The following is a 25,988-nucleotide window of genomic DNA, read 5'->3' on the forward strand; positions in this document are numbered from 1 at the left end:
GAATACTCTCATACACTGATGATGGAAAATGAAAATCAGTATTCTTTTAGGAAAGCAATTTGGCAACATCTGTCAATATGGTAAATACACATAAAATTCTACCCAGAAATTTCACCAGTGAGCCTCTCTTCTGGAGAAATGCTTGCATCTGTGCACAAAGAAGCATAAACAAGGATATTCACTGCAGTACTGTTTATAGTAGAGAAAGCTAAATGCCCACCTAAGGGAGAATGACACTACATTTTAAAAGAATATAGGTTATCTATTTATGTTCTCTAAGACATATTGCTAAATGATAGGACAATGTTTATAATATCAACCCATTTACTTAAAAATACCATACGCACTTGAATACATACATATACTTGGGTATAAAAGGTTTACACATTAAAAAAAAAAAAACCAAACAGTGGCTACCTCCGGGGAGGGGAGTAAAAATCAGGAGATGAGAAGTTAGGATGTATCGTTTTATTCTATATTCTTTTAGATTGTTTGAACATTTTGGAACCAGGATAAATGGAAGTGGGGCACATTCTTAATGGAAATGTTGTCGTATTACCCAATTTCCTCATTCATTCTGGCCTCTGGAATATCTCACAGTTTTGCCTAATGTCTACTGCTCACAAACACTTCATTTAGTCCACAAATTGTATGCTCTCTCCTAGTCGACACCAGAGTCTGTGGGTCCGTGTGGGCGACCATCACCAGCCTTGCCTCACGGGGGCGGGAGCCCCATTACTCACCAAATGCAAAGTCATGGTAGCATCATATAGAAAGAGGAGAACTTGACCCTGTGTTCTGTTTATGCCATTTATTTTCTTCTCTTTGAGGATGTTGCAGAGGGAACCATGATTCTGTATAAATGGGTAGTGTTCAACGACAGGTCTATATTTGGTGGTAAGTTAAATGACATTGCTTTCAGAACTTAGTGTGTGGGCTGTGAAAGATGTAAGTTTATGAGAATGTTCTCATAACCAAATGGGAAATAGAAATGATAAAATAAACCAAACTGCTGCTAGTAGAGATCACTATGGTAATCTGCCCTTAGTCTCTCTGCCTCACAGGAATTAGCCATTAATTTCCCCTCTGGAATTCCTCAGGATAATCAGGTTCAAATCCGAAAGAGTTCTTTTCCTCTCACATCTATTGCCATGTTGCTTCTGTAGCTCTTGGAGGCATTTTACTGACAATGCTTTAAATGCCTAGATAAGTGTCATCCTCCTGGTTCACCCCACCCACTATTCTGTTAATCCTGTGGCCTCTGAATAAATTTTTTTAAATAATAAATACACATGATCACTATTTCTGAGCTACTGTTCAATCAGCCAGATTTCCCTAAATATTAACTCTTCTACTAAGAAAATATGATTAAAATCCTTATTATTTTCAAAAACCTGGATATATGTCATGGAAACAAGCACGACTGCAATCATATATGTGGGGATTATATCTCAGCATTAAGGGTACCTTCAGTGTTAGCATCTCCTTTTATGAGGAGGAAACAGAGACGGGCAAAGGCTTAGGTTCCCGGAAATCACAGCAAAATCTGACCCTGGAAATATTAGCAGGTTCATTTTCCCCCTTCCTATGTACAAAACTGATGCCCACACATGGCTCTAGAATATTCCCATGGTAATCACCGCAGACAGTCCACAGGCTCAAGCCCGTCCCTGCACCAGTGCTCACCAAAATATTCACTGGGCGTTGGCAAAGTATAGCAAATGGCCCAGGCAAGGAAGAATACAGAACTCTAGGCCTTTCACCTTTGTTTCCCCTCCTGGACCCAAGCCTTTTCAGGGCAGGACATTGGAGGTGAGTGCACTAATGTAAAGGCAAACAGAAATATCCCTTTCTCCACATTTAGTGCCAACAGATGGTTTGTTTTCCTAGTCTACCCCATAAACAGCTAAAATGTGCCCTGCCAAGAGGCACCTAGGAGGAAGATGAGAGTCCCATGTCATGTTTACCCAGGTTGCTCAGGCTACAGTGATTCTAGTGAAACAGGATCCAGTTTGCCTTGTGCAGCTTTATGCCTGACTCATTTACACAGGCCACTCCGTGCAGTATGTGTTATTGTAAGTAACGCACCCACACGCCACAGATTTTAACGCATCCCAGAAAGTAAATTACTGTCAATGATAAGTTATATGACATTCCAGACCAAATTAGTCAGTTATTCATCTAAAGACCAGCAAACTCAGCCTCTACTGAACTGTGAAGGAAAGGGAAAAGCATCAAACGATTATACAGACGTTCTACAACGAGGGGTTGGGAAATGACTATATTGAAATCCTTTCCTTAGCATGGCTAAGCTGTGAAAGGTCTGGAGAGGTCATTCAGTGCACCTCCTGCCTCAGCCCGCTGCAGACTCCAGGGATCCATTAGCATAGTCCAACAGAAAGAAAAAGATATATACCAAGAAAATGCATGTCTTGTTACACATTTGACAGCTACATATTTCCTAGGGCTACTCCACTGGAAGTAGAACAAGGTGTCAAGAATAACTTAGGAGAAGTTGAGAAAAAAGTCCTAGGGATATGTAAGAAAGTTGGCTATGACATGAATAAATGAAGCAGGAAAAAGACAGAAGGGCGGCCCTCAGTGAGCTCAGATCACACCTCACCTGCCCAGCACAGGCTACTCACCAGCTGATTCCAATGCAGTAGCTGGCAGATGAAGGAGAAAACAGGACTTGGGAGCTTTTTTTCTATTTTCCATACTTCTAATTGTTCTTAAGCCACACTCCCTAGATGGCTTAAACATTAACAGGCTGAAGCCATGCTCTAGCATTACACTGGGCTAATTATGCTCTTTGGGTTGGAAAAGGACAGAAATAACTTCACTTAGGCTACCTCAAGACATGAGGGTTCACTGTTGAGTTACACAGGGTAACATGTGCAGCTTCTCCTTTCTCTACCTATCCGCTCCCACTCTCACCCCTAAGCCCCAATCCAGCTGGCTGATCCTCTCCATATTTCTCAGATCAAATTCCAGAGTCTGTTTCCCATTGTAATTACTTAACTCGTATTGGTCAGAAGCTTTTCCTGTCAGCCACCTTACAAGCTATTTACCAGCCTATTAACTGGCTGAGCTTGGGTCAGGTGTCTACATCCGGTCCAATCATCAGGTGCCCACTGCACAAGATAAGGTTTAGAGCAGCTTCTTTAGCCAGGGGCTATGGACCAAAGCACCTTTTTCCAGAAAAGAATTGGGGGCTGGGGGGGCATGTATCAAGCACATGTCTTTGTCAAACTGCCACCAAAAGCTTAAGCCTAAGTAAGCCATTGATTTGACGGCAGGATCTTTAAAGGAGCAGGACAAGCTTCATGGGCTTATGCGCAGGTGCACAGGGTCCCTGCGCTTACAAGAGCCCACACTTAGCTTAATGCTCCATTGTGGCTGTTGACATTCTTAATAATTTTTGAATAGGGGGCCCTACATTTTCATTTTGCATGGGGTCTTGCAAATTATATAGCTCTATATTATATTCCTCTATAGGAGTTTTTAATATGTTATAAAATGTGAAGGGAGTTTCATAGAACTAAATAATTTTGGATCCAAAGATTCTTCAGATCATTCACTCATTAATACTCATTTGACAAACAAGAAAACTGAGGTCAAAGAAAGGCTGACTGGCTTAATCAAGATCCCACAGTGAGCATTGGAAATGTCAAACTGGAAACAGATTCTTATCAGAGAGGCCAATCTTCTCATTACTCCATGTGGCAGGCCTCCTAGCAGAGAGGACTGCCTGATACTTGGTCTGTTTTGCCAAAATATTTGGTAAACTACTTAGAAATCTCATTTTATGAGGCTGATATAAAAACACAAGTGTAGATCTTTCCTTGTTCAATCTTACCTCCTATTTCCTCACCTATGACCTCCTCAGAACAGATTCCACTGACAATCCCCAGAATCTAAAATGAAAGCTGGGTAGAGGAATATAAACTAATAGAAACACCTGGAGGATTATTTGGTAATAGATATAAAAATTACAACGTTCACACCCCTCACTCCACAATTCCATTTCCACATATAGTCTCACATATGCACAAATATTATTGCATGCCCAAGACTATTCATTGTGGTGTTGCTTATAATAGCAAAAGATTGGCCACAACCTAAATATTCATCAACAGGAGACTAGTTTAAAGTAATACACAGATAGATATAGATATAAATATGATACTATGTTCATGCAACAAAATATTATGTAACTCTTAGGAAAAAAAGAAGTTAATTTATAGTTACTAATATGGGACAATTTCTAACATATTGTTTCATGAAAAAGCAAGGTACAAAACACTATACAGCATGCTTCTCTTTGTGGAGGGAAGGACACAGGAGTCCCCCCCATATCTGTGGGAGATAAGTTCCAAGACCCCCCAGTGATGCCTGAAACCACAGATAATACAAAACCCTTTATATACTATATTTTTTTCTTATACATTCACACCATGCATACCATGGGTATGTATGTATAGGAACCATGATAAAGTTTAATTTATAAATTAGGCACAGTAAGAGATTAACAACAGTAACTAATAATAAAATAGAATAATTATAACAATATATTGAAATAAGTTATGTGAATGTGGTCCCCCCCCCTTCTTTCTCTCTCTCTCAAAATATATTATTGTACAAGTGTAATGCCTTTTCCATCTTAACTAAGCACTTAGTTACACGTGACCATAACTTTTGCAGTTTGAGGCAGGACAGTAAAACTTGCATGAATTTCTTTTTCCCTCTTCACAATTTCAAAATAGAAGATTCGTTCTTACCTAGATCTTAGCAAACTCAGCATCCAGTTTTTTTTTCCTTTCCTTATTAGGTCGAGAACTTTCACCTTTTCACTTAAAGGAAGCGCTTTATGGCATATCCGAATTGCCAGCATCACTACCCTTGCACTTTGGGGCCATTATTAAGTAAAATAAGGGTGACTTGAGCATTGCAATCCAGCAACAGTCATCTGATAATCAAGATGGCCACTACAGCGGGATACGATGATTCACATCCCAGGCGGGACAGAGGGGGACAGGGCGAGATTTTATCACGGTATTCAGAACAGTGCACAATGTAAAACTTATGAACTGTTTATTTCTGAAATTTTCCATTTAATATTTTCGGACCTCAGTTGACCGCAGGGAACTGAAACCGCAGAAAGCAAAACCATGGATAAGGGAGGAACCACTGTATTTAATTATATATCCCATAATTACACACACACATGTGTTGGGGTATTTGCACATGCACAGAATTTGTCTAGAAGTACATACAAAAAAGAATGACTGCCTCCGAGGAAGGGACATGAGGGACTCAGGGATAGCAATGTGGGGGAGATTTTTATTCTATGCCTTTTGTTCCCTTAAAATTTGTACTGGGACTTCCCTGGTGGTGCAGTGGTTAAGAATCCACCTGCAAATACGGGGGACACGGGTTCGAGCCCTGGTGCAGGAAGATCCCACATGCCACGGAGCAACTAAGCCCATGCGCCACAACTACTGAACCTGTGCTCTAGGGCCCACGAGCCACAACTACTGAAGCCCGTGTGCGTAGAGACCATGCTCCACAAGAGAAGCCACTGCAATGAGAAGCCCGTGCATCACAATGAAGAGTAGCCCCCGCTCACTGCAACTAGAGAAAGCCTGCACACGGCAACGAAGACCCAACGCAGCCAAAATAAATAAACTTTTAAAAAAATTTGTACTATGTGCATATCTTTTCAAAAACTAATCAGTTATAAATTAGGAGGTTGGGATTAACCCATACACACTATTATATATAAAACAGATAACCAACAACGATCTACTGTATAGGACAGGGAACTATACTCAACTTTTTGTAATAACCTGTAAGGGAAAAGAATCTGAAAAGGAATATATATACATATATATATTCAGTTATTATGTATAACTCAGTCACTGTGCTGTACACCTGAAACTAACACGACATTGTAAATCAACTATACTTCAATAAAATAAAATAATTAAATTAAATGAGTGTCTGAAAGAGGACCCCATGACACTGCCAGTATTGTATCATATCTATAATAATGAAAAACATACTATTGTTGTCTTTTTTACTAAGGCTTTTGCTAGGATCTTGTATCAAACTTACAGACAAAGGAAATTATAAGTAGTTACATTAGGCTGAAAAAAAAAATTCTCTCTTTTTCCCCTCCTCTACTCTATATAAAAAAGAAAAATCTGAAAACCTGCTTAATCCATTGCTTGTTTAGTCCTTGGCACAGCTGTGTGAAACGGCAGAGAAAATGAGAAATGTTCCATCTCTTCCTTTGGAAACTTGCCAAGATCATCTCCAAAGTGTCCTTCAGACATTACCCACTTATGTTTTTCCAGTGCACCTACCATCAGTGTTGCTAAGCACTTTAACAAAAGCTTTGCTTTGAACCAAAAGCACAAAGGGGGACACAAACCTCAGTACTGCCCTCATTCAGCAGAAGTATATTTTCCTCAGGTGGCAGCAGAAAAGGTGACCTTAGTCTTCCCGATGAACCCAATACCCTTGGAAAAACTATAATTCCTAGTTAGGAAGCAAAGACAAGGGAGAGTCCCCCCTCATCCCCGTATTCTCTGTTCCTCCACTTCCACATGGTCTACATTTATGCAACCCACACGTGGTAGATCAAAGATGGCCACAAATTCTTGACACGACTCTCCTTGGGAGGCTGGATCTGTTTCCATTCTTCTAGATTCTGGGTTGCCCTGTGACTGCTTTGACCAGTGGAGTACGGCAGAATTGGTGCTGTCAATTCCGAGTCCAGTCTTTAAGAGAACTGGTGGCTTCCTCCTTGTTCTTCTAGAGTCCTAAGCAAAGCACTGTGTAAAAATTCAACTGCCCTCCTAGGGAGAGCATGTGGGGATGCCCTAAAACTGCATGGAGAGGGGAAAAGGGCCAAAGCCATTCCTATCAAGACATCAAGCGTGTGGGTAGAATCATCTTGAACCCTCAGCCCAAACCAGCCACCAACCGAACAGCACCAAGTAACCTCTGTCAATGCCAGGTGGCACAGAAGAGCCACCCAGCCAAGCACTGCCCAAATTCCTGACCCACAAAATAATGAGATACAATTAAATGTTGTTGCTTTATGATGCTAAGTTTGGGGGTTGCACGTTATGTATGCATGTTTTGTATCCAGGCTACCACACTATCTACTACCCAACACTGACATCTTCAAACATTTCATACTCAAAATTCGGTCTTTCCTAAATTGCCTTAGAATAATGATAGAACTATCTCATGTCAGGCAGCCGCAGCTACTGGGAGAAGGGGCCAGGTCCAAGTTGAGACAACAGAAGAATCTCCTCCCCTAGCACCTCTTCCCCAGAGTGCTATAGATGAGTCTACACGGCCAAGTTGAAGGGCCATCCTCTGCCACTGAGGACTGCAGAGGTCACGGGCCACAGAGTCTGGAGTTTGCCAGCACACACAGGATCCCCATCCCTGAGGGTATCCTTTGAGCAACCCCGTCCATGCCCCTGCTCCACTAAATCCTTGCCCACCACCTCATGGGGGTCACATGTGCTTAGCCTTGGAGGTGGGGTGAGAACCAGATCCTCTTACTGCAGCCCTTGCCCTTCCAAGCTGAGCTGAGAGAAGGAAAGCTAAGTCTTGGAAGGAGAGATTCCTGGATCAACTTCCTCAGCCCACAATGACTGGCAGTTGCCACCCACTCCAGCCCATGTGCCTGTTCTTACCCACTCACAGGGCTGCCAAGACCCGAGGGAGGTGGCACTGGCAGAAACCATAATTAGGGATTTCATCATATACTTTAGCTCCCTGAGAACAAATTCTTCCTGACAACATGCAAATCTATTGTTCAACTTTCAAACATCCAACTGACTTTCAAACACATTGTTGGGAATGCATTAGGTAGAAAAGTGAAGACACCACCTCTTCTGGATCGTAGACATGGCCTTGAAATACACGAAAGGGCATTCCTAAGGTTAAAGCAAGAATGCAAGATTTTAGAAAACATGATGAAGGAATACAATGAGGCTGGCAAACATGATTTAGCAGGGTCCAGGTTGTACAGAGGGGAGCATGCTCAGAGAAGCTATGAGAGAGGAGAAAGGGGAGGTGAAAAGAGGGTCTTCTCCCCTCCTGGTTCCTGCCTTCAAAGGAATGAAGTCCCATTCAATGTCACTGAAGACCTTTCACCATTGTCTGTCTAGGCAAATTTAAATGGTGAGCTGATCATCTGAATAATCTATTGTGATAGACCAGAAAGTCTGGATATAACTAGGGGAGAAAGGTGTTGGTTTAGAGGAAAGCTCTTTTTCCTCCAAAGCCAAAGGAAGAAATTTTAGGATTTACCTAAATTATCTCAATAATTTTCTCAATCTCCTACTTCAGACAAAATATTTAAGGAAAAATTCTTTCCCAAGCATTCTTGGGTCAGGTCTATAGAGCCAGCGGAGGGAAGAGGGAAGGGTAGAGCCACCCAGATTACCTGTCTGGTTGCTTAGACTGGTCCAATTTCACTAAGAATCACACAAACCTCTTCATTCCTTCTGCTGTGTTCACCTGACCTTTTTCAATTTCTTTTTCCTTTCTCCGTTACCCTAAGGGAGTTATCTAGCCACTCTGGCTTTCTTTGCATGCAAAATCTAACAGTTCTTTCTTTCTTCTTTCAGATAAAGGCAGTCTTGGGGAGAAGAAAAGAAAAGAGCCTGGCTTCTTCAAATGAGCTCTGAAATAAAAGTCACTGCCAGATGTTATATAAAAGGTGACGTAATCCTAAAGTACTTCATTACATATGCAGCTCTGCTCTTCAGCCCAGGAGGAGTTTATTACATTTTGTCGATCCCATTTTCTATACCCACATCATTTTTACATAATTTTTCCTGCCTGACAGACATCTTCACATTTTCACAGCAACCCATCAAGATAGTGTTACAACAGCACAGGGAACCAGGTTAGCCGCTTACAAATAACCGCGCTAATAAGCCAGATTTGTCCCTGAGATACAAATAAAAAGTAAATGGTCTACCCATGCGTGTAAGAAGCACATCTATTTTAGAATAATAGGGAAGAAAGCAGAGCATCATTCGAGCTGACACCGTGTTCTTTCAGAATAGGTACCGAATCTATTCTACAAGTAGGAAAATGGGGAAATGCCAGTCTAAACTTATTCTTTCAATTCTCTTCGTTTTCCTAATAAATTCCTGGCTCCTAGTGAAATAGATAGCCATGGCAAATGCATTAAGATCAAACTTCCTGCCTTTTTCGATTGGCACAAAATTTAGAAGAAAACGCACCATTTGTGCCAATGCAATATCTAGCTACCAACATGCCTTAAGTGCAAACACTGTGAGACACTTCCTCCTACTCTCCAGGTGCTAAGCATCTTTCCCCCTCCTTCCCTGGGCCCTTTAGGCCCTACTGCCCTCTGATGGTAAAAAGCAGCAGTGCAGGCTGGACACTTCCCTCCAGGAGGATTAAGGACAGGCTGGGGTCAAGGACTGAGAGGGCCTCTGCCTTAAGATCACTGTAAGAGGCCAAGTACACTCAGCTTTCAGCTACTAGTCAGAAATGAATCTGACTCAGAATTCCAGTGGGATAAGAAAGTGCCTGTAGGGACTTCCCCAGTGGCGCAGTGGTTAAGAATCCGCCTGACAATGCAGGAGACACAGGTTCAAGCCCTGGTCCAGGAAGATCCCACATGCCACGGAGCAACTGGGCCTGTGCACCACAACTACTGAGCCTGCACGCCACAACTACTGACCCCACATGCCACAACTACTGAAGCCCGTGCACAACAAGAGAAGCCACCACAATGAGAAGCTCGTGCACCGCAACGAAGACCCAACACAGACATAAATAAATAAATAAATAAATAAATTTTTTTTTTTTTAAAGTGCCTGTAACTCCCACTCCCAGGCAACATATACGTATGCCATTCACCTTGAGAACCTTCTTCAGTTTTAAGGAAAGATCCCTGTTAAAATGAACTTTATGGTTTTAGACTGTAATTAGAAACTCAAGGTAACAGAAGTTCTCATTTCTATATAAAAGCAGGACTTGAATATGGCACAAAGGGAGATGTGAAGTCTTTAGAAAAGAACTCTGACCCTCCCCTGTGCCCTCCTCCCCCACTGCTCAGGAAACAGATGTAGATCAATGGATAACTAGCCCCCAAAATAAATGTATTCTATTTTCTACTTTTGTCTAAGGTCAGCACATTCCTTAGTTCTACAAGTAATTTGCTTCATGGATTCAATTTTTCCTTTCCCTTTTTAAGTAGCTTTTCTTTATATGAAGGTTATTCGTACACATAGCTTAAAGAGTCAAATAGTTCTGTAAGTCTCACTCCAAAAACACAGCAGTCCCAGCAGTGCCCACCTCCTGTTTCCTGCTCCCAAGAGGCAGCTACTTTCAGCTCGTTTAACTGAATCATTTACTCTTTACCTTCATGTTTCTGAATAATGTGTGTATGTTGCTACTTCCTGACACTTCAGTTTAGGCATTTTATATTGACTTTGCACTGTGAAAGATGATTTCATACACACACACACACACACACACACACACACAGACCCCACCACACATATATACTTTCCAGTATATTATAATTTTGGTAAGATTAAAAATCAATATTTATAGTACTCTCACTATTAAATTCTTAACAGTTAAGTCATGTGGTTACTTTCCCTTTTCCAGAACAAGTTTTTATTTTCCTTGGAGTTAAAAAAAAAAAAAGTCTTTTTTCACATGCTAAGTTTTCTGTACACTCACTGTATTCATTTCATAGGGCTGCCATAACAAAGTACCACAATCTCGGTGGCTTTAAACAAGAGAAATTTATTGTCTCACAGTTCTGGAAATGTATTGTTTCACAGTCTGAAATCAAAGTGTCAGCAAGGCCATGCTCCCTCTGAAGCCTCTAGGGGAGGATCCTTCTTTGCCCCTTCCTAACCTTCTACTGTTTGCCAGCAACCCTGGCATTTCTTGTCTTGTAGTAACATCTCTACCTTGATGGTCACATGGCCTTTTTTCCTGTGCATGTCTGTGTCCTCATATGGCATACTCCTCACCGTGTATGTCTCTCTGTATCACTTCTCCTCTTGTTATCAGGACACCAATCATCTTGGATTAAGGGCCTACCCTGTTACCGTATGACTTCACCTTAACTTACATCTTCATTACATCTGCAAAGACCTTATTTCTGAATAAGATCACATTCTCAGGTATCAAGTGTTGGGACCTCAATCTGTCTTTTGGGGGTCACTATTCTACCCACATTTATCTTCATGAATTTATCCCCAAACTCTGTCCAATTGTCTAAATCTCCTCTGAGTATATGCAAACATTTTCTGTTTCCTATCAGGTTTCACCTCTGTGTTGGTTCACACTCAAATAGGCTTTCCCTTTATGCCTGTCTATAGCTACAGCCCATGTCCTTTCAAGTTCAAATGCAAAAACAGTTCATCTTCTTTTCTCAACAGTCTCATTGGCTGTACAGGGCCATATGCCAATCTCAAACCAACAGTTATAGGCAGGAGTGTACCATGTGCGCAATGGCTTAAGTCTGGGTCATATGTTCCACCCCTAGAGCTGGGAGTGGGACCAGCTTCATTTAACTACAAGATCTGAGCATGGGAAAGAGGTGATTCCTTTATAACAGCAGGATTTGAATATGAGACAAAAGGGAGATAGGCATATGGGACAAAGGGTGAATAGATGCTGAGCACCAAAAAAAAAAAACCAACAACAACAACAAAACTAATATCCACTATAGCCTCTTAACAAGCCCTTTAAGAGGTGTCATTTTCCCTAAGCCAGAACACAGACTTTGGCCCCCTAGACAATTTTATGATAATCTACTCACTCCAGGAAGGTTAAGAAAACGGAAAAGAAATTGAACAAAAATAAATTCAGATGTACATTTTATCCTTTTTCTGCTTTTATAGGAATTGGTTTGGTAAGATCTAAGGGGAAAATACACGTCACTTTAATACATTTTGACATCCTAAAATGTTTGAGGAGAAGGTATTATCCCAAATACAAAATGTCCTACAAATGGAAAGAAATATCCTCTGGTCAAATCCTCATGATTTCAAATAGAATGATGCAGAACATAAAAATTCCAACCAGGCAGGCAATAACCATCCCGTTGATAAAAATGTTCTCCTACTGAGATGCCACAAGAAGTTTTTTTCAAATGAGTTTTCACTCTAGTTGTCTAAAATCATCTGTTCCCAACTATGAAGAGTTCTGAGAACACCAGCCTCACTCCCCCTCCGTCTTACAGCATCTGCCTCTGTGAAGGAGTTCAGAATTTTTAACTTTGGGTTTCCTTTTTATTGGTTTCCCTATTAATTTTTCCTACTTTTGACCTAATTTTTTGTACTTTAGAACTATAGATCACAAACTTTAACAGTCACTTTATTCACTTACACGGATTGCTCAAGCCTAAGAATTAACAATCTTTTCCAGCCTGAGAGCCTCAGTCAAGGCAAAACACAGGCTTAAAGTCATTAAGACCCAAGACAACAAAAACAAAACGAAAAATGAAGGAAATAGGAGAAGATGGATGGAAGGAAGGAAAGGAAAGGAAGGAAATAGGATGGTGTCATGGTTCGTTTTATGGGTCTATCTGACTGGGCCACAGGATACCCGGATGCGTGGTTAGGCATTATTTCTGGGTGTGTCTGTGAGGGTGTTTCAGGAAGCAATTAGCATTTGCATTGGTGGACTGGGTAAAGCAGGTGGTCGTTCCCAATGTGGGTGAGCACCATCCAGTCCACTGAGGGCACAGAGAGTACAAAAAGACAGAGGAAGGTTGAATTCTCTCTCTGCCTGAATGCCTGAAGTGAGGCATCCATAAATAGATAGATAGATAGGTAGATAGAGTTTTTTTATGCTCACAATGAACACTTCCATTTACTTCGTATTATATGTCATTATAAATATTATTACAAATAAGACTTAAAAAGGACACCTTCGGCTAGGTCAAATGAAAGTACAAGAATTGTGTGGGGCTGCAGTTTAAGGATGGTTTCTGCAGTCATCACATGATAGCAAAACAGTGGTAAGCAGTGCATGAATCCGTGTCAAAGACAGCAGGTATATATAGAGAGATATCTTATATATCTTATTGATTCTGTTCCTCTGGAAAACCTTAACTAATACAGATGGAGTCAGGGGGAAAAAAAAAAAACCTAGGAAAAGAGAAAGAGAAGGTCAGGAAAAGAACAGAATAAAGAAAATGGAAGAGGGCAGAGTCAAGATGATGGTGTGGGAAGACACCGAGTTAGCGTCTCCCCACAAATAGGGCACCTGCTGGCCGCTGGTGGGGGACCCTGACAACCAAGGAGATGGGAGGAAGCTCCAAGTGAACCGGTAGGAAGTGGGGGGACTGAGGGGGGAGGAGAAGTGGAGGCCAGACAAGATCAGCACCTCTGAGGCCAGGGAGATCAGGAGAGGCAGGCGGGAGGGACCCTCCCGGAAGAGCAGCAGAGGAGCAGAGGGCGATCACCTGGCCCACTTGGGCCGGGGAGCCTGCTGAGTTTCCAGGCCGCCACACCCCCTCCAAAGCCCTCTCCAGGCTGCGTGGGTCCTGGGGGCATAGGAGGGAGGCCGGGGAGATCAGGAGAGGCAGGCGGGAGGGGCCCTCCGGGGACCAGAGGAGCAGGAGAGGAGAAGAGGGCATCTGCCCCACCCACTCGAGCCCAGAAAGCTTGCTGGGCTCCCAGGTGAGGTCCCCTGCCCTCTGAGACCAAAGGCTGGGCGCAAGCCTGGGCCCCTTCTGTTCCTTGAGCCTAAGCTCCACCCCCTACAGCCCCCAGGGCCTTTTGCAGCCCTGCAGGTCCTGAGCATAGGCCCCACCCACCATCCAAACCACACCCTTGCTTAGGCCCTCCACAGCCAAGGACTTTTCCCCCTTTTTTTTTTTTTTCTTTCTTTCTTTTTTTTTTTTTTTTCCTCCTCCTCCTTTTTACTACTGTGGTACTGATGTACCTTCCGGTTCTTGATTCATCTGTTTTTATTTTTATATTCGAACATATCTGTTAGTTTCCTAGTCTAATTTTATTTTTTACTTTGTTATTGTTCTCTTTTTTTTTTTTTTTTTTTTGCCACCCCACCGCTTGTGGGATACTGGTTCACAAGCCAGGGGTTGGGCCAAAGCTCCTGCAGTGGGAGCTCCGAGTCAAAACCACTGGACTAACTGAGAACCTCAAACTCCGGGGACTATTCATCAGAGTGAGGTCTCACGGAGGTCCTCATCTCAGCACGAAGACCCAGCTCTACCCAACAGCCTACAAACTCCAGTGTTGGAAGCCTCAGGCCAAACAACCAGTAAGACAGGAACACAATCCCACTCATAAAAAAAAAAAAAAAAAAAAGAGACGACAAAAAAAATATGTCACAGATGAAGGAGCAAGGTAAAAACCTATAAGACCAAATAAATGAAGAGGAAATAGGCAATCTACCTGAAAAAGAATTCAGAGTAATGATAGTAAAGATGATCCAGAATCTCAGAAATACAATGGAGGGACAGATTAAGAAAATACAAGAAATGTTTAACAAAGATCTAGAAGAACTAAAGAACAAATAAACAGAGAGGAACAACACAATAATTGAAATGAAAAATACACTAGAAGGAATAACAGAATAACTGAGGCAGAAGAACGAATAAGTGAGCTGGAAGACAATATGGTGGAAATAACTGCCAAGGAGCAGAAAAAAGAATGAAGAGAATTGAAGACAATCTCAGAGCCCTCTGGGACAACACTAAACACACTAACATTCAAATTATAAGAGTCCCAGAAGAAGAAGAGAAAAAAAAAGGGTCTGAGAAAATATTTGAAGAGATTATAGTTGAAAACCTCCCTAACATGGGAAAGTAAGTAGTCACCCAAGTCCAGGAAGCACAAAGAGTCTCATACAGGATAAACCCTAGGAAAAACACACCAAGACACATATTAATCAAACTAACAAAAACTAAATTCAAAGAAAAAATATTAAAAGCAGCAAGGGAAAAACAAATAATAACATATAAAGGAATTCCCATAAGGTTATCAGCTGATTTTTCAGCAGAAATTCTGCAGGCCAGAAGGGAGTGGCAGGATATACTATAAATGATGAAAGAGAAAAACCTACAACCAAGATTACTCTACCCAGCAAGGATCTCATTCAGATTCTATGGAGAAATCAAAAGCTTTTCAGACAAGCAAAAGCTAAGAGAATTCATCACCACCAAAGCAGCTTTGCAACAAATGCTAAAGAAACTTCTCTAGGTGGGAAACACAAAAGAAGAAAAAGACCTACAAAAACAAACCCAAAACAATTAAGAAAATGGTCATAGGAACATACATATCGATAATTACCTTGAATGTAAATGGATTAAATGCCCCAACCAAAAGACACAGACTGGCTGAATGGATACAAAAACAAGACCCATATATATGTTGTCTACAAAAGACCCACTTCAGACCTAGGGGCACATACAGACTGAAAGTGAAGGGATGGAAAAAGATATTCCATGAAAATGGAAATCAAAAGAAAGCTAGAGTAGCAGTACTCGTATCAGGTAAAATAGACTTTAAAATAAAGACTGTTACAAGAGACAAGAAGGGACACTACATAATGATCAAAGGATCAATCCAAGAAGACATAACAATTATAAATGTTTATGCACCCAACATAGGAGCATCTCAATACATAAGGCAAATGCTAACAACCATGAAAGGAGAAATTGACAGTAACACAATAATTGTAGGAGACTTTAACACCCCACTTACACCAATGGACAGATCATCCAAACAGAAAATAAATAAGGAAACACAAGCTTTAAATGACACAATTGACCAGATAGATTTAATTGAAATTTATAGAACATTACACCCGAAAGTGGCAGAATACACTTTCTTCTCAAGTGCACATGGAACATTCTCCAGGATAGCTCACATCTTGGGTCACAAATCAAGCCTCAGAAAACTTAAGAAAATTGAAATTGTACCAAGCATCTTTTCTGACCACAATACTATGAGATTGGAAATCAATTACAAGAAAAAAAACTGTAAAAACCACAAATACATGGAGGCTAAACAGTACACTGGTAAATAACCAAGAGATCACTGAAGAAATCAAAGAAGAAATTTTAAAAATACATAGAAACAAGTGACAATGAAAACACGACAACCCAAAACCTATGGGACGCAGCAAAAACAGTTCTAAGAGGGAAGTTTATAGCAATTCAATCTCACCTCAAGAAACAAGAAAAATCTCAAATAAACAATCTAACCCTACACTTAAAACAACAAGAGAAAGAACAAAGAAAACCCAAAGGCAGTAGAAGGAAAGAAATCATAAAGATCAGAGCAGAAATAAATGAAATAGAAATGAAGAAAACAATAGCAAAGATCAATAAAACTAAAAGCTGGTTCTTTGAGAAGCTAAATAAAATTGACAAACCCTTAGCCAGACTCATCAAGAAAAAAGGGAGATGACACAAATCAATAAAATTAGAAATGAAAAAGGAGAAATCACAACTGACATTACAGAAATACAAAGGATTTAAGAGACTACTACAAACAACTATATGCCAATGAAATGGATAACCATGAAGAAATCGACAAATTCTTGGAAAGGTACATTTTACAAAACTGAACCAGGAAGAATTAGAAAACATAAACAGACCTATCACAAGTAATGAAAATGAAACCGTAATTAAAAATCTTCCAAGAAACAAAAATCCAGGACCAGATGGCTTCACAGGTGAATTCTATCAAACATTTAGAGAAGAGCTAACACCAATCCTTCTCAAACTCTTCCAAAAAACTTCAGAGGGAGAAACACTCCCAAATTCATTCTATGAAGCCACCATCACCCTGATACCAAAACCAGAAAAAGATATCACAAGAAAAGAAAATTATAGACCAATATCACTGATGAACATAGATGAATAAATCCTGAACAAAATACTAGCAAACAGAATCCAACAACACATTAAAAGGATCATACACCATGATCAAGTGGGATTTATCCCAGGGATGCAAGGATTCTTCAATATACGCAAACCAATCAATGTGATACACCACATTAACAAATTAAGGAATAAAAACCATATGATCATCTCAATAGATGCAGAGAAAGCTTTTGACAAAATTCAACACCAATTTATGGTAAAAACTATCCAGAAAATGGGTATAGAGGGAACCTACCTCAACATAATAAAGGCCATATATGACAAACCCACAGCAAGCATCATACTCAATGGTGAAAAACTGAAAGCATTTCCTCTAAGATGAGGAACAAGACAAGGATGTCCACTCTCACCACTCTTATTCAACTTAGTTTTGGATGTCCTAGCCACGGCAATCAGAGAAGAAAAAGAAATAAAAGGAATACAAATTGGAAAAGAAGAAGTAAAATTGTCACTGTTTGCAGATGACATGATACTATACATAGAACATCCTAAAGATGCCACCAGAAAACTACTAGAGCTAATCAATGAATCTGGTAAGGTTACAGGATACAAAATTAATGCACACAAATCTCTTGCATTCCTATACACCAACAATGAAAAATCAGAAAGAGAAACTGAGGAAACATTCCCATTTACCATTGCAACAAAAAGAATAAAATACCTAGGAATAAACCTGCCTAAGGAGACAAAAGACTCGTACTCAGAAAACTATAAAACACTGATGAAAGAAATCAAAGATGACATAAACAGATGGAGAAATAGACCATGTTCTTGGATTGGAAGAATCAACACTGTGAAAATGACTATACTAACCAAAGCAATCTACAGAATCAATGCAATCCCTATCAAACTACCAGTGGCATTCTTCACAGAATTAGAACAAAAACTTTTACAATTTGTATGGAAACACAAAAGACCTCGAATAGCCAAAGCAATCTTGAGAAAGAAAAACGGAGTTGGAGGAATCAGACTCCCTGACTTCAAACTATACCACAAAGCTACAGTAATCATGACAGTATGGTACTGGCACAAAAACAGAAATATAGATCAATGGTACAGGATAGAATACCCAGAGATAAACCCACGCACATATGGGCACCTAATTTATGATAAAGGAGGCAAGAACATACACTGGAGAAAAGACAGCCTCTTCAACAAGTGCAGCTGGGAAAAGTGGACAGCTACATGTAAAAGAATGAAATTAGAACACTACCTAACACCATACAAAAAAATAAACTCAAAATGGATTAAAAACTTAGATTAAAACCAGACACTATAAAACTCTTAGAGGAAAACATAGGAAGAACACTCTTTGACATAAATCACAGCAAGATCTTTTTTGACCCACCTCCTAGAGTAATGGAAATAAAAACAAAAATAAACAAATGGGACCTAATGAAACTTAAAAGCTTTTGCACAGCAAAGGAAACCATAAACAAGACGAAAAGACAACCCTCAGAATGGGAGAAAATATTTGCAAATGAAACAATAGACAGAGGATTAATCTCCAAAATATACAAACAGCTCGTGGAGCTCAATATCAAAAAAACGAACAATCCAGTTAAAAAATGGGCAGAAGACCTAAATAGACATTTCACCAAGGAAGACAAACAAATGGCCAAGAGGCACATGAAAAGATGCTCAACATCACTAATTATTAGAAAAATGCAAATCAAAACTACAGTGAGGTATCACCTCACACCAGTCAGAATGGTCATCATCAAAAAATCTACAAAAAAAAAAAAAATCTACAAACAATAAATGCTGGAAAGGGTGTGGTGAAAAGGGAACCCTCCTGCACTCTTGGTGGGAATGTAAATTGATACAACTACTATGGAGAACAGTATGGAGGTTCCTTAAAAAATCAAAAATAAAACTACCATATGACCCAGCAATTCCACTACTGGGCATATACCCTGAGAAAACCATAATTCAAAAAGTCATGTATCACAATGTTCATTGCAGCTCTATTTACAATAGCCAGGACATGGAAGCATCCTAAGTGTCCATCGACAGATTAATGGATAAAGAGGATGTGGCACATGTATACAATGGAATATTACTAGCCATAAAAAGAAACGAAATTGAACTATCTCTAGTGAAGTGGATGGACCTAGAGTCTGTCATACAGAGTGTAGTAAGTCAGAAAGACAAATACAAATACCGTATGCTAACACATATATATGGAATCTAAAAAAAAAAAAAAAAAAAAAAGGTACTGATGAACCTAGTCACAGGGCAGGAATAAAGATGTAGATATAGAGAATGGACTTGAGGTCACGGGGTGCTAAGGGGAAGCTGGGGCGAAGTGAGAGTAGCATCAACATATATACACTACCGAATGTAAAATAGTTGGCTGGTGGGAAGCAGCAGCATAGCACAGGGAGATCAGCTTGGTGCTTTGCGATGACCTAGAGGGGTGGGATAGGGAGGATGGGAGGGAGGCTCAAGAGGGAGGGGATATGGGGACATATGTATGCATATGGTTGATTCACTCTGCTGTACAACAGAAACTAATGCAGTATTGTGAAGCAATTATACTCCAGTAAAGATCTATTTTTTTAAAAAATGGAGAGAAGAATATAAGAAGATAAATGGTAAGATGGGGAAAGTCCTATCCTGGGTATGAGGATCTGCTCTTCATAATTCACTGCCTAGTCCTGTGCACCTGTCTGGGGTTACCTCTCTGGGCCCCCATCTCCCCACTAAGAGGAGCAACCCAACCTATCTCTTGAGTCCCTCCGGTCCTAGCACTCTCTAATTGTGATTTCCCCATGGGTACCACCCACTCAGTTAACACTCATGTGATGGGTGTCTACCTGGCAGAGTCCTCACCTGGGTGGGGTTGACCATTAAGCAGCTCATTGTAGGGACTGGTTTTAAATGCTGCCTTTGTCAATAAAGCCATTTTCAGCATTCTGAGATCAGAGGGAGGATCCCAGTGGGATGGGCAGCTAAGTGCTGGATGTAAAGCTGCCAAACCATCAGGCCCAAGGGAGGCACTCTGGGAAGAGCATTTCCTAAAAACTCACCATTTAAAATGACACATCTTGACATCCCATTCCCAGAACCTATCACTTCACCTCCTATGGGGTTTTAATGGTTGAAAAAACAATAAGCTCTCTATTCCAGGTGATGTTAGCAAAAGACCTATTTCTCGGATCAATGCCCTCAACCAAACACCAAAGCAAACATACACGATCTTTTAGGTCTTATTCACCCTTCTATTTGCTGCTGCTGCTGCTGCTGTCCTCCATGTTAGCAGATGAGATTTGACCGTGTGATTAGTACTGAGAGATCTGGGCCAGCAGTGATCTTCAACCTGAGGACATTCAAATCACCTAGAGAGATTGTTTTCAAACATGGGTGTTTGGGCCCCTTTCCTAAAAATTTTCATTTAATTGGCCTAATGGAGGAATCCAGGCATCAGTCTTTTTTTAAACACTCCCCAGGTGATTCTAATGTGAGGCCAGGATGAGAACTACTGGGCTGAGGGGCTGCAGTGTTTCCAGAGGGTTCAGAGCAGCAGGGAGCCCCTCAGACACACGTGCTTACATTTCCAAATTTTTTAGCCGAGAATTCTTAACAGAAGGGAAGTTCCACCCACAACAGCTGTAGATGCTGTGTGTTTTGGTCTGGCTTTTCTCTTTCCCCTACAGAGCTTGCAGCTAGTACAGACATACCCCAAGCAAGCAAGCAAGGGTCCTACCGAGGATAAGAAAACCACCGAATTTTTGCCAAATTAGTGCCCTTCTAAATTTGGGGCTGACATCACCATTTCAGAACTTACAGGAACAACTGATATACCTCCACCTAAGGGAATGAGTTCCAATGCCAAGCAATTCGGATTCTATAATATATTCATCATCAAAGCCATGTCTTGGGTACTGAAGAAAGTAGAGCCAGTGGCCATATGTTCCTAAATCTTAAACTTTGTCCAGTATGCTGAAAAGTCTGTCCCTCCACGGAGTTTAAAAAAGTTATATCCACAGTTTGAGCACTACCTCAGTTTGTTGTGGATTTCAAAGTAAATTATCTGGCTTCTGTGGCCATCAATTTTCACTTTTTGAAAGTTGGCAACAGTAATCCTCCCTATGATGTACCATGTATTTAGCCCTTACAGTGTATCAGGCACCATGTCAGGCACTAAAATATAGTATATCAATTCACAGGACAACTCTGAAAAACAAGCACTATTTTTCCAAGCTTACAGATGAGGAGGCCTCACGGCTGGTAACTGTTAAACCTGAGAGTCAAATTCAGTTCTGTCTGGCTCCAAAAATAATAATCTTTTCACAGTGCTCTACTGCCCACAGAAAATCTGTCGGAAGGTCAGTCGTTGTAACAAAACAATAAAAGTAGATATTTGTATAGCAAAGAGCAGAATTGCCCCAATGTTCTCTCCTTACTCTCCGAACCCTAGAAAGGCACTCTTATGCCCCAGATTTCCCATCCTCAACTACACTAAAGTCTTTAGAGCCTCCAAATCCTTTGAGAATGGAAATACTTCTTCATTAATTTCTGAGATGCATTATAAGGTCACTTCTAAACTGTGTATAATCAGGTCCTATAGATGTTTAATCAGTGTGGCTGGTAGAGTGGGAACTGGAAGGTCCAAGGGACAGATAGACATCTGTTTGAGTCAGCTAGGAAAAAGACTTTCTAACAAGGATGCAAGTTCTTACACAGGTCGGGCTCCTTGAGAGAGAAAGGCAACTTTGGGCAGACACCAGGAACACTTAGTCAACCACATTCAAAGCACAGTCGTAAAGAAAAAGCACACATTCACTAGTCCCTGCCCCGACAAAGCTTTCAGTCTAACGCCGGGAAACAGGTATTAATCAAATAATCCCACAAACATGATCACGTGAAAACTATTATGAAGGAAAAGCACAGGGTTCTTTAACAACATATAGATTAGGGACCTGATCTAACTGGGGGCAGAGAGGAGTCATATACAGTGAAGAAAGACTTCACTGAGGAATTCTTTTTCCAGTACGAGTTTACTGTTCCCAGGTTAGCTGATGGCATGTTCTAGATTATGAATCAATGACAGCTAGATATGTTCTACTTGGCAAACTCCATCTTCAAAGCCACCAACCAAGCCCAAGAGATGATGGATGTGAGCCATTAAAATTGTAGGTATCTGCTGATTCTTTCGGTCACGTTCTCTAGGTTTCAGTCCTAGCAGCATGGATCCAATTACCTGCCTTTTCCTCCCCACTGTTCTTCTCTTCCCCACTCTTTACACCCAGCCGAACAACTACAGAACCATGGGCTAATGGTAATCCTCCCGTATCTTCAAAGACAAGGAAATTAGGATTCTTGCCAGGCCTTTTAGAACAAAGAAAGGCCCCACTCTCCAACCTCTGGCACTCTATAAGCCAAGTGAATTGACTGAGATCCTAACATGTTTGGCCAGCTACATTCCCCCAGGATTGTCTTAAGGAAGCTAGGAAGAGCAGAATCATAATAGAAAAGGCCCTACCTCACTCAGCTGGTCATGCAAAAGTTGGAAGGATGTAATAGTTTGAATATTTAGATCCCATCAGAGTTGGCCCTTCTCATTGAGACAATCTAGTCTTAAAGAAGGACTATCCCTTCTTCTCTGCTATTAGTACGCAGCAGCCACCTCGCCATCCCCTTCAAAGTCAGGAAAGGCTATTATCTATCTCCTGGATTTAGTGAAGCAAATAGAAGTTTGATTTCTTTTCAGATAAAAGAGATGATGCAAATGAGAATTTTGTCTTGCATGGAGGAGTGACAAGTAGGAGAATGAATCCTACTTGATTACAATCTTCCATCATTCTGATTTTATAATTACTGAATGGAATCAATCAGCTTTCAATTGTTACCTTGGTGAAAGATTAAAACATCATTACTTGTCCTACATATTTCACACTTTATCAAATTTTAATAAACTGAATGCATGAGAAATGGTTATATTATCTCTCCTGATATTGGGATGCTAATGACATTTCTATTGATTTTAATATGCATTTGTTGGTCAAAAAGAGTCAGATTCCAATGAGGCATGGCATCCTATAATCAACACTAACAAATGAAGACCAATGAACACTGAAATGGCCCAAATGAAATCATTAATCAGAAATGTGATAAAATAATTGCAAAAAAACTAGGGAGGTCTTATCTTCCTAATGAACATCTTTTATGGTATACTGATTCATTTATAACTCTTACACATTGGTGATTTCTCTATTAAAATATTTTTAAGTAAGTATCTGAAAAGCACTTTGAAAAGGCAACATTGGGAGAGAACTAATTTCTCAATAAAGGGGCTCATAGGTACCTCCCCCAAAAGGTGAAAAAGACTCCTGAAGATCATAGAATACGTACAACTCTTCCTTAAAACAATTCAAGTCTGAAAATTTCCTAGCCCAATAGTGGGAAAGACCCCACAGAGTTATCAATAACATAGAACAGAATAATAGTTAAAGGTGAAGTTTCTGTAGTTAGACACCACAGCTTCAAATAACTTTGGCTGCTTTATTTCTTTGTACCTCAGTCCCCTCATCTATAAAATGGGACATAATAATAGTACTCACTTCAGCGGGCTTGTCTCAAGATGAAATGGAATACTAGTGTATATACAGCGTATCTTCCAGTCAAACTGCATTTCCCCAGTTAAAACAGCATTAAATTTCATACATGTGAAGATCTTGCTTTGTTTCCCCCAAATTCTCTCTCAGTTTAATTTTTTTATTATTTCTTATTCTCTAAAGCTGGTAAATTGGACCATGCCTCCTAGGGGGCTCATCAAGTCTGGGAGGGTCTGGAAGCTGGAGTTCAGACTTGCAGGTAATAAAGAGTGAGGGGTTGACGAGGAAGCAAAAGAACAGGGTCTTAAATGCTTCACAATGTGAAACTTTCCCGCACAGTTACAGTCTCTAATAGACCTCTAAGAATCGTGATAAATGTCTTCTGTGGGATTCCATTTCTTTTAAAACCTGGAAAAGGCAATGTTTTGCTCCAAGAAAATATAGAAGATAAAATATAGATGGCCCTGGAAAGACATGCGAGTGGAGACTGGGGATCCCAGCCTTATAAGAACCAGGAAATGCAAAGAAAGAGGCACAGGAAGGGTGCTGGATGTGTCTGAGCTGAGTTCACCTGAATCTCCAAGAGACAGGAGGTAGAAGAATGGAAATGGGGGTCCTAGGTGATACCACTGGGGATTTCAAAATAAAATCAACTCTTCCAAAGCCCCATTTTCTCAATTTAAGATTCACTGGCCTTCCTTTCCATTTTGGTTTTTCAAAAACCTCATTGACACCAATTCAACATACTATTCTTCAAATCCATTTAAATTCATTCTACCACCTTTTTTAATCAGCTTTTTATTTTCCCACATCCTCCTTTAAGGTTACTTGAAATTTTAAAATAATGTGATAATGAGTTTTTGGTTTTTTTTTTTTTTTTCATCAAAGCACTAGATCAAGACACCCCTTGTATCTGCTGTGGAAAAAAAATTATATAGGCCACTTATGCCTTGACCACAATGATGACGACAGTAGCAGTTATTGTTTATGCAGAGCTCACCATGAACCAGGCATCATACTAATTGTTTTACTTGCATTAATGTATTTAATTCTCACAACATCCCAACAAAAGTAGGCTCTGTTATTGCAGATGAGGAAACGTAAATCAAGAAAGATCACTTCGGGCTTTCCTGGTGGCGCAGTGGTTGAGAATCTGCCTGCCGATGCAGGGGACACGGGTTCGAGCCCTGGTCCGGGAGGATCCCACATGCCGCGGAGCAACTGGGCCCGTGAGCCACAATTACTGAGCCTGCGCGTCTGGAGCCTGTGCTCCGCAACAAGAGAGGCTGCGACAGTGAAAGGCCCGCGCGCCGCGATGAAGAGTGGCCCCCGCTCGCCGCAACTAGAGAAAGCACAGAACAGAAGACCCAACACAGCCAAAAATAAATAAATTAATTAATTAATTAATTAAAAAAAAAAAAAGAAAGATCACTTGTCCAAAGTGATAAAGTTGGTGGTGAAACCAGGATTAGTTCATTCTTTCAGCAACTATTCACTAGGGGTAAAATACATCAAATAAGCTACACTTTTAAATCTAGATTAAAGAAAAGAGCGGTGCAGTTATATTTTTTTAAGTACATTTTTTCAAAAGGGCTATAAAAGCAAACTGAGAGCAATCACAGATAGAGAGCTTTATTTCAAAGACCTTGAAACAAGGTGTTATTTAGTCATAACAGTAAGTCCCATCCTACATACCTTCGATGTGATTTTTAACTCTCCTTACATCAAGACATGGGGGGGTCTGGGTTCCTTCCCTCGAATCTGGGAGGCCTTATGACTAACAGAGGAGGTGACACTATGTATTTCCAAGACGAGTTCACAAATGGTTCACAACTTCTGCCTGGTTCTGTCGAGATGCTTGGTTTTGGAACCCAGCTACCACAGACCCTCATCTCAAAGGCACAAGAGAAATACCAATTCCTTCGAGAGAGCTAGCTTAACCAATTACAAAAGCCTCACTTTGATACAGGAGCCATTAGAGGCCACTGGACTCCAGATCTCTTGGCAGCCCCCATTCAGCAAGGACGGCCACCACAGAGCCCCGCATTCTAGTACACAGCCAGCGAGGGATTTCCCGCGCAACTTTCGGGGCCCAGGGCTAGTGGACGGCCCCTGCAGCTTTCTATTTTCCGCCCTGTATTCCCAACATCTCGGCGCTCACGGGAGTTCCCTCGGTCTCCAGGCTGCTCCGCCCATTGTTGGGCTGCACCCCGCAAGCCTACGAGGCCTGTGCTTGCCCAGCTTCAAGACCGAAGAAAGAGCCCGGAGTCAGCAACAGAGACATCAGTGGTTTAACGGACAGAGGGAATCTTACATGTCTGAAGCGAGGTCCTGGAGCAACACCTCACCATGTGCAGCAGACAGGAGGCCGGACATGGCGGCATGCTTTGCTTGGGGGTGGGGGATTTCCAGTTATAGGGGAATTGATGTCAGGTGGAGCTCATTAGTTACCAGGGAAACCAGCAGAGGGGCTC

General features: G+C 40.9%; 1 long non-coding RNA gene across 3 annotated transcripts in view; it reads right to left on the bottom strand.

The window, feature by feature from the left end:
- LOC309619402 overlaps positions 1-24,837 on the bottom strand; it is a 576,205-nt gene extending 551,368 nt beyond the window's left edge. For all 3 annotated transcript variants that reach the window (XR_014238930.1, XR_014238931.1, XR_014238932.1), the window contains exon 1: positions 2,646-24,837. This is a non-coding gene — a long non-coding RNA (uncharacterized lncRNA). The remainder of the gene's footprint in view (positions 1-2,645) is intronic.
- Positions 24,838-25,988: the final 1,151 nt, after the last annotated feature.

This window comes from Balaenoptera borealis (genome assembly GCF_965194805.1).
Source record: "Balaenoptera borealis genome assembly, chromosome: 2".
Lineage (NCBI taxonomy): Eukaryota > Metazoa > Chordata > Mammalia > Artiodactyla > Balaenopteridae > Balaenoptera > Balaenoptera borealis.